Source organism: Crocuta crocuta, unplaced genomic scaffold, assembly GCF_008692635.1.
Source record: "Crocuta crocuta isolate KB4526 unplaced genomic scaffold, BGI_CrCroc_1.0 scaffold38, whole genome shotgun sequence".
Taxonomy (NCBI): Eukaryota; Metazoa; Chordata; class Mammalia; order Carnivora; family Hyaenidae; genus Crocuta; species Crocuta crocuta.
Window position 1 is genome coordinate 2,395,393 of NW_027532605.1, and position 12,878 is coordinate 2,408,270.

Below are 12,878 nucleotides of genomic sequence, written 5' to 3' on the forward strand. Positions count from 1 at the left end.
GGCAGAGAGAGAGGGAGACACAGAATCCGAAGCAGGCTCCAGGCTCTGAGCGTCAGCACAGAGCCCGACGTGGGGCTCGAACTCATGAACCATGAGATCATGACCTGAGCCAAAGTCAGACGCTTAACCCACTAGCCACCCAGGCACCCTGGTAATTTTTAAATAAATGCCTATCTGGTGAATGAATGAATGAGTGAGTGAGTGAGTGAGTGAGTGAGTGAACAAACGAACCAAGAAACACATGCAATGAGTCACATATTGAAGAGTTCTGATCCCAGAATTTAAGGCCAGATCCCCTTGACCATTACACCCCATTCTTAATTCCCATGCTTAAAATAATAATCTCTCTCATCTGTTGGAAAACTTTTTATTTTCTAAAATTATATTGCTTTCATGTTATTTTCTTGAAGACATTATTACCTTACAGATGTTAAATAGCCATATTAGCATTGGTTCTAATGATTTTCCTAGTGAAAATAAAGTTCTTTTTTTATTTTCTAAATATGGGAGAACTTAAATATGCCCCATCCAGAAAAGTATATGCTAAGCATACTCAATTTTGTAGTCTCCAAGTATGTTTATACAACTAAGTAAACACACAGAATTGCTCTCTTGCTATGAAAGTACTTCCTATCACTAGTGCCTCATGTATCTATGCATATTTTTAATTAGTTTTCTAAAAGGGAATAATTTCAAGTAGTATTGTTTTCACAATCCACTACTTCTGGCACTGAAAGTTAATTAATTGCCTAAGAGATTTTACGTAAAACCAATCCTAAAAAGCATAGTCATGATCATAGCAAACATTAAATAGAGTCTAAGTTTGTTACTCTTTCTGCAAGATCTGTTTTGATTAGTGTGGCCTTTTAAAATAGCTTTCCTTTACTTGAGAGTTGTTAGAATCAAGGCTTTTTTTTTTTTCTTCTGCTTTGGTGACATGCTATAGTTGGCTGCTGTTAACACACAAGAGGTTTCAAGAACTAAATGAAATATATTCCCAGAAATTGAGGACAGATTTTTTTTTTAAAACAGCATCATCTGAAATTGAAGCTAAATAGAATGAATTTTGAATTTGTAAGATTAGCCATTGAAAAGAGGGTTTACAAGTATGTGTGGATGAAGTTGGGGCGTTGCCCAATTCTTGTGTGCGTGTGTGTGTGTGTGTGTGTGTGTGTGTGTGTGTGTGTGTAGGGGACGATATTGCTGTGGGGTTGGGGAGAAAAAATTCTATTTTGGGGGCATTTTCTTTGATTCATGCATTTAACATATGCCGTCACTTAATCACTGCAACACTTCTCTAAAGTAGGACTCTTATCCACACCCCACAGATGGGAAAATGAAGATAGGAGGGAGGCTCCAGGCTATACCACTACTGCAGAGCAGAACTGAAATTTCAACCAAGTTTCTCTGAATCCGAAGTTTGGGTCTCTACCACCCTATATAGAAGGCCAGGTTATACCATCACAGGATACAAATCACTTTATATACATATGAGCTGTTCTGTATATCATCCCTAAAATGGGGTGATCTGCTTACTCCAAAATTCGATTAGGTTGAATTTTAAGAACAAAATAGAATTGAACAAGGGTCAGCAAATTATGGCTCCAAATCTGTTTTTGTAAATAAAAATTTATTGGAAAGATGCCAAGCATGTATGTTTGCCATGTTGCTCATGGCTGCTTCTGGCCACAAGGACAGAGCTAAGTAGCTGTGACATGGTCCATAGAGCCCCAAAAATTTACTGTCTGAACAGTTACAGAAAAACCGTGCCATCCTCTGGAATAGAATCAGTATCCAGTGCTGTCCCAGGGAGATAGGTTCAATGTCAGGCAGACACTGGAGAGCTGTACAGAGTTGCTGGAGGGTCTGCCAATGCTGCCTTCGCCTACAGGCAGCATTTTATAAAAAGGAGTCCAATTCTTTTTGTCCTAACCTCTTTTTTTTAAATTTTTAAAATTTATTTCTGAGAGAGAGCGTGAGCAGGGGAGGGTCAGAGAGAGGAAGACAGAATCTGAAGTAGGATCCAGGCTCTGGGCTAGCTGTCAGCACAGAGCCCAACGCAGGGCTCAAACCCACGAACTGTGAGATCATGACCTAAGCCGAAGTCAGACGCTTAACCAACTGAGCCACCCAGGTGCCCCACCTTTTGCCCTAACCTCTTGGCCATCAAGGAATCTCATTACAAATACCATTTTCTAAGTTCCGTGGTAACTGAAAACACGTATGAAGAAAACCACAAATAATATAATTGCTATGAAAACATTAACTATAAATTAGAACAGAAATAGGAAACCTATACATATGCAAAACTTTTTTAGATTGGTACAGGTTGTTCATCCCTGAACAAATTAAATGTTAGTAAGTGAGGGGCACCTCGGTGGCTCAGTTGATTGAGCATCAGACTCTCGGTTTTGGCTCAGGTCATAATCTCACCATTTGGTGAGTTGGAGCCCTGTGTAGGGCTCTGCACTGACAGCATGGAGCCTGCTTGGGATTCTCTCTCTCTCTCTCTCTCTCTCTCTCTCTCTCTCTCTCTCTCTCCCCTCTCTCTCTCCCCCCTCTCCCACTTGCATTGTCTCTGTCTCTCTCAAAATAAATGAATAAACTTTAAAAAACAAACATCAGTAAGCGAGATGGGATTCAGTGACTGGCTTGTCACTGGCAACTCAACAATACGATGGCTAATATTAAAGATGGAGTTGAATGGATGTTGACAGGTCAGTCACTATATTCACCAAAATGAATGTGAAGGGTCTACTAAGACACAGTATGAAAAAATACAGTCTTCATTAAATAATACAACTTGTCATTATTTTCCCATTTGACACCCCCAGATTGAGCTATTCATAAATGGCCAGATATGTTCATCACACAATAATTGTTTAAATTTTCTAAAGGGTAATTCTGAAAATTTTTGAAATTTCTAAAATTAAGAAAAACAAAACTTTCATATTTTTTCTTGGCTTTCTTCTCCTGCCATTGGTGGGCATGTCATTTCCTATGCATAAACTCAACACCCTGAAAATTATTTACCTTTATTTACCTTTTAAATAAATTAACTTTAAATGTTATTTACCTTTTAAATTAAAAAATTAATACAATTTATTTTTGAGAAGATAACACATTCACATGATTAATAATTTTTTTTTTTTTAAATGTCTATCCAGTTTCTTTGAGACAAAGAAAGAGCACGAGCAGGGGAGGGGCGGAGAGAGAGGGAGACACAGAATCTGAAGCTGGCTCCAGGCTCTGAGCTGTCAGCACAGAACCCGATGCAGGATTAAACCTATGAACCACTGGATCAAAACCTGAGCTGAAGTGGGACACTTAACTGACTGAGCCACCCAAGTGCTCCAAATAATTCTAAAGGTATTTAAGTGTGTCTCAAGAACTTTCCCTTTCCTATCTCTGTACCCCATTGTCCTGTCCTGTCTACCACCAGAGTTACAGTTTTCTTGTGGATCATCTCATAGATAGCCTCTGCCTTTATAAACAAATATGTAAATATAATCCTTCCCTCTGCCCCTTTTTTTACAATATCTGTGCCTTATTTTTTAATCTTTATTAACACATCTTAGTGATCTTTCCATAATGATATACAACTTGTTCATTGTTTTATAGGTCTACATGATATTCCATTGATGAGTGTACTGTAATTTATTTGATCAATCCAGTGTTGATGGGCATTTGAATGATTTCTAACCTTTTGATATTACAAACAATGCTGCAATATATAAGCCGAGACATAGGTCATTTTGACGCATTTTGGGGCATATCTGTGGAATAGGTTACTGCCTTTTCATTTTTCACCCCAAATTTCATTTTTACTAGGACAACTTTTGCACTGGATGGGAAAAGTCACTAAAACACTTTCATATTTTGTTGGTTTGATATAAAAGACGTATTCATGTCACAGACTAAAAATAACTCCCAATTACATAACTAATTTACACTAAGACTTGGTTGCCTCACTAAGAATAATCACTTTCTTAGAGCTTCACCTGTGGTATTAGAACTAACAATTGGGAGACATGAAAAATGAGAGGACTGACTGGCTATGAAACAAGTTGAGAACAGCACAGGGAAGATGAGGCACACAGGCCAGGCAGCGTTCTGGCCTCGCTCACTGACACAGCGACTTACTTGCTGGCCTCCGAGGCCCTTCCATCCAAACTGACAGTCTCAGCAAAGTCTGTAAGTTCGTGGCCCTTCTGGGGAAGCTTGTACGTGTCCAAAACTTTGTAAACATTTCCTGTTAGAGTTCTCACTTGTAATCCCCTAGATATTTCACAGGCTCCCATTAGCAAGAGTCATGAAAGCTTTATAAATGCATTGTTTTTTAGTTACCAGTCCAGAGCAGAAGTCAATAGACTCTGAGCATGTTCCAAACAGTTAATTTCATGTGGGTTATACCACCCCTTGGGCCTTATCAATGAATGTTCAAACATTGCCCTCGGGAGCTAAGTGACGGAATCCAAACTACTTAGCTTCCATACCACTCCCTCCTCCAGAGTAAACCCTGATTCCAGACTCTCTCATTTGTTCTAAGAGCTACTAAAATGAATATATCCCTGCAAGAGGGAACAGTATAAACTCAACTGGCCTTTACACAACATTCTGACTGATTTTATCATATTGTTTACAGGATGACATTTTAATGGGGAGAGGGAGAAAGCTCTGTACATGTGGTAGGTTGGGATAGAGTCCTGCTGAGAAGGGACACTAAAAGGCAAGACTGAATAAAAGCTCAGAGTAGTCCCTGAAATATAATCCTCACCATCACCCCTCTCCCAGTTTTAAATCTCCCTTATGCATGTTTGGGAAAACCAATGTCAGGATGGATTTTTTGACTCTGTAGTGTTATAACAATTAACTTTATTTAATGGCTCATTAAATATCTGCATGCTCAAGGACCAGTAACTTCTAATCTATGCATTAGACAGTCTTCCCAAGTTGCTTATGGGTGCTTATGAAGGGCATTTAGGAATTTTTTTAATACAGTCAGCTCTCAGAACAGTTTCATAGCGATTTGTTTTTCAAAAGAATTTTCTCAAGAGTTGATCCTAGGCCTTTAAGCATAGACGAAAGGTTATCTCTCACAGAGGCATAATTTACCAAGGCCTAAAATCACTCAGCCTGAAGAAGACCTCTGACTAATTGCTGTGAGGGGTCAGCAAGTAGAGTGGAATGACTGAAAAAGTGGATCACACAGTTAATTACACACAGTTTAGCCAAGAGCTGAGCAAAAGGCAGTCCCATTCTGCCTCTTTGATTTGTATCCAGTGTGAAATTCTGTCACAGGCAATGACTTGGTTTTTGTATCTTCTGAGCTCTGTCAGGGAACTAGGCTAGGCTATATCATTTATGGCCTTTCCTGGTGGCTAAGTGCAGCTTGCTGCATGTATGTCTGGGACAGAAGGATAAGAAAATCCTATGGGTGTCCCACTGGATATAAGCCTTCACTGGGAGCCTACAACTGGGCTGTAACTACCATGCCCTCTCCATTATTTCCAGAGAATTGCCCGGAACATTACTGGAAATGAGCTGTCTTGTCCAGTCAGCTCCCATTCTCTCGGGGAGATTAGAGCCCTATGAATTTCACAACCTTTGCAGCTTCTTGGGAAATGCATTATGAGTTTCCAAATCTCTTGCTCAGCCTTCATAAGATTCCCAAGTGATTGCAAAAGTGAAAATAAAACCCAAAGCTCTTTTGTGCCTTTGTATTTATGAATAAGATAAGGAGTGAAAATTGCATGCAAGGAACTTGGACTTCATGATCATACAGACTTTGGGGTCTCATGAAATCCACAGTCCCCTTGTGGAAGAAATAAATGTTAATGTCACGGGCCTGCTCGTGTCCTATACCTAGGTAATTCACGCACTGTTAGGGTTGTAGGAATTCAGAGATCATCTACTCCACACCTTCATGTCATAAATTTGAGACCAGAGTGATAGGCGCTCAGTTCATAAGGTAGAAGGAACACTAAGCTTAGAATGAAAGAACTTGAAATTAGGTCTTAACTTGCCCCTTTCTGGTTGTGGCTTTCAGACACACCAGTGAACCTCTGTTTCTTAATTGGCAAGTTGGTGTAATTTAGGCTCCAAACAGGCTGCGAATTTTGCTCTGTTGGGCAGGGGTGGTGAGGTGCCACTGGGAACGTGGAAATACATTGGCTCTTACAGAGTCAAACTTGGAGTGAATTATGAAATTGCAAATTTATGAAAGATAAGCTATCTTTAAAATAAATATTTTCTGATTTTATAGAGTACTGTATATATATTATACTAAAAAAAGACAATAAGGAAGAAAGTGACGATTACTCATAATTCCTGGCATATAGATTTCCAAATAAATTCTAGAGGAATTCCTCATACACATGTGGATGGGATCATACTGTATATGCTTTTTTGACACATAATAAGATATTATTGGTATTGTCTTTCAGTGTATTAGAGAGCACTCAGAATTCTAAGCCTAATGAATTGGGCCTAATATCTGAGAAACTGATTTGATCTGAATTGTGATAGTAGTTTGAGAATCCTGGGAAAGACTGAGTGAAGAAAATATGAAGATTGGGAAGAAACAAAGAAAGGAAGCCCCAAAATGCCAGAATGTAGACCAGGCATGGTGCTAAGGCTTTATAGGTTTTATTTACTTCATATACTCTTCTCAACTACCTTACAAAGTAGGTACCATTGCTGTTCCCACTTTTCACATGAAGACACTGATGCTCAAAGAAATTAAGTAACTTGCCCAACATCATGCAATTAGTAAATGTTAGGAATTGGATCTGTACTCAAGTAGTATATCCAGAGCCTGATATTTTTTAATTTACATTTTATTTTTACATAGTTACACATAATGTAAATAATTAAATAGTTCTTCAAGGTTTGCTTTGAAAACAACAGTCCCTAATTTCTAACTCTCTACCCCATTTCTTACAACCTCAAAGCAACAACTTTCATTCCCACCTCCCTTCCAACAGCTGATTCTTAAGATATTTACCTCTATATTCCTCATGTGTTTGGATGGTTGTTTTGTGGGTTTTTCATTCTAGGCATTCTCTGTTGGCATCTCTACAAGGTGAAAATTTGGCTCTGTCTCTCATATTTCCCACTCCCCCATGAGCTCTTGCCCCCACTGCCATTCTCTCAATATAGTCCACCGTGGTCTGAATGATTGGGTCCCCCCAAATATCTTACATGAAACCTAATCCCCAATGAGATGGCATTTNAATTCTCTCACTATATTCCACCGTGGTCTGAATGATTGGGTCCCCCCAAATATCTTACATGAAACCTAATCCCCAATGAGATGGCATTTGAAGGTGGGATCTATAGGAGATGATTAGATCATAGGGTGGAGCCCTCATGAATGGTATTAATGCCTTTATAAAGAGACTCCAGAGAGGTCTCTTACCCCTTCTGCCATGTGACATTAGAGCTGGAAGGCACTGTCTCTGAATCAGGAAGCTGGTTTTTAACAAACACTGAATGTGCCAGTGCCTTGATGTGGGACTTTCCAGCCTCTAGAACTGTGAAAAATATACTTTTATTGTTTATAAGCCACCCAGTCTATGGTAGTTTGTTATAGCAGCACAAATAGACTAAGACAGTCCTACCGTGATTTTCATTACATCTAGTATTAAATATTCACATTATTATGAGCAGGCAAGTGCTATTCATAGCTAATACCTGTAGACCACCATGACTACTTTTCTTTTACTACACAACCTCCTATATTGCCTGGACTTATTGTCATGACTGTTTTATTGTTGTTTGCTTAGTTTTCTTTATACTTAATACAAATCCAAACTCTCCCACAATTATATAATTCTCCTTTTAATATATTCAGATGAACTAGAAACTCTAACCATTTCGTCTTCTGGAAGAAATCAGACTTGCTTGCTCCAATCTGGGTCAGATGCTTTCTAACATTTGTTCCAGTTAGGACCTTGATACCCATTTATCCTCATTTTGGAGATTCTCTTCACTTCTTTCCAGTCTTAGATCCTACTTCCTGCTTCCTATGTCTTTTGCTTTCTTGGTTTGTTCCCTTGTTTAGTGAAGGACACAACTCAGGACCTTCCTGAGAAAGAGCACAAAGAAGTAAAATTTTTGAGACCTTTCATATCTGAAAATATCTTCATTTCTATATTTAATACTTTTCCAGAGTGTAGAAATCTGTCCTTCCTCTGAGCTTTGAAAGCATTTTCTCCTTTGTCTTCTGGATTTGGGTGTTGCTATTGAGAAGACAGATGACATTCTGATGCTTGATTTGTTATATTAAAACTCCCCCCTGCCCCATCCCACCTCAGAAACTGGAGGTTCTATTTCTTTGTCCCTCTTGTTTTGGATATTTTATTTACTTTTCAGTATAAATTCATTCAGTGCCTACTACAGGCACTATTATAGGTGCTGAGAATACATCACTGAAAGTTTTATTATGATATTTTCAGGTGGGCATCCATTTTTAACTTTTAGTCAGTTCTGGGTAGTTGGTGGGCCCTTCAGTCTGGAAACTTGAGATTGTAGGAAATATTCATTAATTTTTTTTTCTTTTGATGATTTCCTATCCTCTGTTACCTTCTTTTCATAATCTTATTATTAGATATTGGACATCCTGGACTGGTCCTCCAATATTCATATATTTTCTTTCCTATATCTGTATACTGTAGTCCTTTTTTAAAAGTCTGCATCCTAGGAGATTGCCTCAATTTTATCTTTTAGCACTTATATTGAATTTCTCATTTTTAATGTCATATTTTTAATATCTAAATTTCATTTGAACTTGCTGAATATTCCTTTTATAGATTGCCCTGTTGTTTCATATTTTCTCTTATCTCTCTGAGGAGAAGATTGTTCATTTTCTAAGTTTTCTATTGGTAAAGTTTGTTTCCTGCAAGTTGCTTCCTTCTGTTTGTCTTGGTCCCTACCTTTCATTAATAGGCATTTCTCAAATATCTGGTGATTGCTGGCCATCTAGTTTAATTTTAAGAATGGAGCATTGAAGAGAGGATGTTCTTTATGCATAAGGAGACTCTCCACTGAGTTTGCTACATAGGTTGACATACTGGGCCCATGTCTCTATATTTTCTCTTCAACGATAAGGTTACCCAGACAACTCTTCCAGCCTTCTGACAAGAAGACCACCAGGAGCCATGTGAAGAAAGAAGACTGAGGAAGTTTCAACACACAATTTGTAGATCTACATATAATACCCAGTCTTAAATAGCTCTCATCTTTCCCCAGCACCTCAATCTATAGCCCCTCTGTTCTTGTCAGGAGAATAGGAGGCAGTCTCCTAGCTTCAGGAAATAGAGGTGGGGAATTGGGGCTCTGTCAACTTCTTACAAAGACTTTCTACCAGGTGTGCCTGGGTGACTCAGTCCGTTGAGCATCAGACTCTTGATTTTGTCTCAGGTCATGATCCCATGGTCATGGGATCAAGCCCCATGTGGAGGGCTCTGCACTGAGTTCTGACTTAAGCTGAGCATGGAACCTGTTTAAGAGTCTCTCTCTTCTTCTCTCCCTTTGTCCATCTCCCCTCTTCTCTTCTTCCCCTGCACTCCCCTCCCATCCCACTGCTCTTCCCCTTCCCAGCCTTCCCCACTTACAGGCCAAAGGCTCCTCTCTCTCTTAAAAAAAAAAAAAAAAGAAAAAGAAAAGACTTTCCACCAAATCTTCCTTGTAAACCCCACCATCATTCCCACTGCCTAAGGTACCTGTTGCACCAGTTTTTTAGGACTCCATGTTGGGTCCAACCAACTTGGGTGAGTTATCCAGCTTAAGATTTAGCTTTCTTTTCTTTTCTTTTTCTCTTTTCTTTTTTTTTTTAATTTTAACTCCAGTATAAATAACATACAGTGTCATACTAGTTTCAGGTGTACAATATAGTGATTCAACAATTCTATACATTGTTCAGTGCTCATCAAGATAAGTGTATTCTTAATCCCCTTCTCCTGTTTCATCCATCCCCCCCACCCACCTCCCCTCTGATAACCACAGTTGTTTTCTATAGTTGAGTCTGTTTCTTGGTTTTTCACTTTTTTCTTGAGAAACACACTTTATTTGAATCTCTTTTATGTTCCCAACACAGAACTTTTTTTCATCTTAGCAATGCCTCTCTAAAAGAGGATTTATTACTCTCTTGAGTGTCCAAATTCAGTTACTACCTGTTTATTTATTAGCTTCCTAGTTTCTAAAGTTTTATTGCTATTGTCTTCCATTTCATTCCCTTTGTCCTTGCACATTTATGTTTGGTTAATGATAATTTTGTTGTTCTCTGGGTAAAGGAGGAAAGGTATTCAAATGCTTATGTTCAATCTGATGTCTTTAACTGGGCTGTCTCAGATCCCAAGCTATTATCAGTATGTTACAGAAAAGTTTGCCGAGTTTGTTCTAGCTGTTTTAGAAAGACAAATACTAAATCTAGCAAGGAAATCATTACTAAAGAAACATGATAACCATAGTTGAACAAAATGTCGATCAAGACTCTCCATTTTTTTGTTTTGATTACATGCTCACGAGAAATATTATAATGTGACACTCAACATGTCCAAGAAATTCATATTCTAATACCCACACCAATTTCTTTTATAATGTACCACATCCTAGTAAGTGGAACATGAAATGAAATCCTTTCATTACTCATGTCAGAAACTTAGGAGTCATTCTAACACCTTGTCATCCCTCTGCCCCCACATCTATCCATTACCAAATTCTGCCTGTAAAATTTATGACATGAGTCTACTTCTTTCCATCTCTACCGTGAAGGCTCCAGTTCAAGTTAGCAACACATCTCAGCTCTACTTCTCTTGTTGTCCTAACTGACCTCTCTGCAACCATTCCCACCCCAGCCTATGCAGTCAGAGTCACCTTTGTAAAATGCAAGTCAGATCTCATTCTTCACAATCTGTGTGAAACCTTCAATGACTTCCCACTACTCTTGAGCTAAGGAGGCCAATCCTCAGCAGGCCTGTAAGGGTCTGCAGGACTGGCCTGGCCTCTCTGGCCTTAACTAGTGATGCTCCCTCCCTCACTGTCAGCTCCCAGCCTTGCTGCCTCTCTTTCTGATCCTTTTTTTCTGATTCTCGTTTCCCCACTGTCCCCTTGAAGCAGAGCAGCTCCCTCCCACAGCTGCTCCCAGCAGCCTAACTGCTCCTTCCCTCGGCCCAGGTTATTGCCTACTCATCACACAAGTCTCTTGTTCTAGCGTCACTTCCTCAGGGAAACCTGGTGAGGTCAGGCTTTTTTATGATACACTCACACAGAAGCATGCTTCACTTCCTTATAGCACTTATCTCACTTGTTAACTAGGCCTCTGCTTTTTATGACCATTTTTATTAATATCTCCCTCCCCCACCAGATTGTAAGCAGCATGAGAACAGAGCATATCTATTACTTTTCTACTTTTCACCACTAGATGCTCAGGACCTAGCTAATTTCTGATTGCCTCTTTAATGATTGATTGAAAAAGTAATATGTGTCTTGGCTAACATCTTCCTCCAATTCAGAAGAACTTCAGTGTAATAATAATCATGCAATCTTTCCTTTAAAGATTCAAAGTCATTGTTACAAAAAAAATGGTGTGATATAGTAAATTTCTCGTCTTTTGAGTGGATAGGTATATCAACCGGTATGTTAAATAGCCTCAGACTAATTGTTCAGAAAAACAATGTGAGACAATTTTGAAGTTTTCAAAAAGGAATTTGAAGTTTTTTAATGCTCAGTTGAAGACTAAGAAGTTGGTTCAGTTACCACCTTTCAATAGGAGAAGCATTAAAAATAATAATTCTAGTGACAGTTAGTTAAGCATCTGACTCTTGATTTCAGCTCAGGTCATGATCTCATGGTTTGTGGAATTGAGACCCCAGTCGGGCTCTGTGCTAACAGAGGGGAACATACTTGGGATTCTCTGTCTCTCTCTCTCTCTTTCCCTCTATCCCTCCCTCACTCATGTTCTCTCTCTTTCTCTCTCAAAAATAAATAAACATTAAACATATTATTTATATAATAACATACTACATATATAATTAGCATTATTGAATACTTGCTGTGTACCAGCAGTAAGCAAGAGCTTAAAATACATTATCCCATTTAGTCCTCACAGCTACCCTCGAGGCAGCTAACCGGTAGAATCGCCATGTTACCAATGAGGAAACTTAGGAGGCAGGTTAAGAGGTTAAGTAGCTGTGGGTCCAAGTGGTTGAGTTGGTGTTCACATCCCAGGCAATCTGGCTCTAGAGCCTGTGTGTTTTAATGCCTTTAATGAGAAAGATGATGAGAAATTCTTTCCAAGAAACTAGAAATTTGGCCAAGGAAAACTGACCTTAAATTTGGAAAAATCTTGGAATTTGGAAGAATTAGGACACAAGGGAAACACAGCTAGAAGCAACTAAACACTGGAATAAGCTGGATTTTTAAAAGTTTTTATTTAAATTATACTTAGTTATTATACAGTGTAGTATTAGTTTAAGGTATACAATGGAGTGATTGAACACTTCCATATGGAATAAGCTGTTTTAAAAAAATAAGTTGCATGTCTTTTCTGATGAACTTTGAAACCCAGAATGGACAAGCTTATAAGCAGAAGGGTCAGTTAATCATGTGTTTAAGAGCAGGGCTTGGAACCAATGATCTGTTGAGGTCCTCTCCATTTCTTCAACTCTGAAAGGCAGTTTAGTGCCGGGTTATCTTTTGCCTTCAACCTTTCCCCTGGTTGAAAATTTGCCTAATGTAGTCAACTTTGTATTATCCCAGGGTAGCTCATCCAGGGCAAATCTTGCTTTATTGAGTTGAGTAGTCACTTTGTTTAATGACTTGCTGTGTTAACAACTTGGCATAGGCTCGTCCACAGTCAGCACCTCCTCGGTTTA

At 38.8% G+C, this 12,878-nt stretch overlaps 1 long non-coding RNA gene across 3 annotated transcripts in view; it reads left to right on the forward strand.

The window, feature by feature from the left end:
* Nucleotides 1-12,878, forward strand: part of LOC144244896 (uncharacterized) — a 78,860-nt gene that overhangs the window by 15,686 nt on the left and 50,296 nt on the right. Inside the window, exon 3 of one of the 3 annotated variants that reach the window (XR_013339103.1) lies at nucleotides 3,168-3,240. The exons of the other annotated variants lie outside the window; for them this stretch is intronic. This is a non-coding gene — a long non-coding RNA (uncharacterized LOC144244896). Of the gene's footprint in view, nucleotides 1-3,167; nucleotides 3,241-12,878 lie in introns of those variants that run through there. 3 annotated transcript variants of the gene reach the window in all.